The sequence below is a fragment of the Microtus pennsylvanicus genome, chromosome 12 (assembly GCF_037038515.1).
Source record: "Microtus pennsylvanicus isolate mMicPen1 chromosome 12, mMicPen1.hap1, whole genome shotgun sequence".
NCBI classification, from domain to species: domain Eukaryota; kingdom Metazoa; phylum Chordata; class Mammalia; order Rodentia; family Cricetidae; genus Microtus; species Microtus pennsylvanicus.
The window spans coordinates 89,227,977-89,230,056 of NC_134590.1; the positions used below are offsets into that span (position 1 = coordinate 89,227,977).

Here is a 2,080-nt window from a genome sequence, read left to right on the forward strand (position 1 = left end):
CAACAATCCAACACCCTCTTGAGGCACTGCACCCATGTGGTACACAGACACACAGGCAGGCAAAACAGTCATATACATAAAATAAAAACAAAGAATTTCTTCTTCAGGTCAGCCAAGCTACACAGAGTTTTAGATCAAAAAAGTCCTGACCTATTTTTTAAAAGCCCAGATCCTACTTTGAGACATATGCAACACTCTCTAAAGCACCTCTCTCTCTCAATAACCCCAACCTCCTGATGCTGACCCCACCTCACCTTGTCCTCTGACCACACCAAAAAGCAGCAACGGGGCCACCTAGGGATTGAACACACTCCCCCTACTGCCTAATCAAAGTTTATGAACGCTTGAAATTCCAGTTTTAGTTGTCACTGAAAGACCCAGATAAATCCAGACCCCTCTAACAGAAAAAATAGAGCCAAAAATCTAAGCAGGGAGAGAAGAATCAAAAATCTAGATTAGCTGGTTCAGTGACTGTGTTTCAGGAACTAGCTGAAGATAAAGTTAGATTATAATCTTGAGAATAATCTTGAGAAACAGGGAGTAACCCCCTTGTAATTATCACTGGTATTTTTGGAATTTTCCAATGACGCCCTCCCTACCCCCTTTGGATTATTGGGTTACGGTTTCTTCCCTTAAATACCCCTTCTCCCAGATACTGGGGGTGGAACTCTCTACCCCTGCATGGGAAATGAGTTTCAGCCCCAGTGCACTGGTTCCTGTCCTGTCAATAAACCTAGTGTGATTGCAGCAAGGATGGTCTCTCGTGAGTTCGTAGAGGGGTTGTTTTATCCCGAGACTTGAGTGAGAGTCTCCCCGCTCCAGAGGTCTTTCATCACTTCTCCTGGACACCTTTTCTGACCAACCCTGGAGTTCTTCAGTTCCTTCTTTGTATCTTTACCTCAACATCTTGTTACTATACAATCTACAGAACCTGACTCATAAAGAGTAGAATTCATACATAATATGAACTCAAGTTCTTATTATGATTAGCAACAACTAAGTAATTAATGTTACCTGCTTTATTACTACTATCTAGAAGGCAATTTTTACAAGACTCTCTAGTTCTTATTACCATTATTATGTGTTGGTGTTTTGTGTTTGTGCATGTGTCAGATCTAAAACGAGTTACAGATGGTTGAGAGCCCGCCTCCATGTCAGTGCTGGAATCCCAACTACTGGTCCTCTAGATGAGCAACCAGTGCTCTCAACAACTGAGCAACTCTCTCCAAGCCCTAGTTCATAATTATTCATTTGCATAATTTCCCAAGCTAGAAAATGAGAAACAAAAGACAGAAACCCCTTTATTCTCTAGTTTACTAATTCCAATGCCTGACACAAACTAATTAAGAAGTGCTAATTTAATGAACAATACATGTCAGTTCTAGAATATTGTTTTCTTTAAAATTTGCAGAGATGAAAAACTGACTGCTTTCCCTGCTTTTTGATTTGGTTCGAATTTGAGGAAGTCTTTAGCAAGTGTTCTATGGCAAACACTATAAATTTTTATACTGGAGATGAAACAAATGTGGACATTATTCTTTTTTTCAGGAAGGGGAGATGAATCCAAACTTTCTGTCAATATGCAGTCTGCTGTGACTTAATACAGGACTTCACATTCACCTGGCTCTGGCCTTAACTTAAAGAAACTTACCAGATTCCTAAGCAAAATAACAACAGCCCAACACTTGAACTAAGGAAGAGAGGAGCCCCTTGTGAGGTGAAAATGCAAGCGTAGCCGCCTCCTCACAAGTTCCCATTCAGTCAAACGTCAAAGCACCACAGTTTCCCCACACTGTAGCATGGCAGGTATCACCTGGGTGTCTTCAAAGACAGGGCAGCGTTAGTGAGGAGCTGAGAACCGATGTGACAACAGTCACCAGCAGGAAAAAAAAAAGAAAAAGAGAAGCTCCCGGCGGAAAGTGTGGAAATAGCAAGAGTGGAGGGCTGACAGCTGAGTCGGAACGCTAACTTCCACTTCACCCCACACTACTCTATGGGCGCCGCCGCCTACTCCCCAACCCCCACCCCCACCCCCAGCCCTACCCCTCGAGGGTGGACTCCGCGGCAGGGCAGAACTCAC

General features: G+C 43.1%; 1 protein-coding gene across 13 annotated transcripts in view; it reads right to left on the reverse strand.

Annotated features, from left to right (window-relative positions):
• Positions 1-2,080, reverse strand: part of Asb3 (ankyrin repeat and SOCS box containing 3) — a 391,624-nt gene that overhangs the window by 389,329 nt on the left and 215 nt on the right. The gene's annotated exons all lie outside the window — the stretch shown is intronic.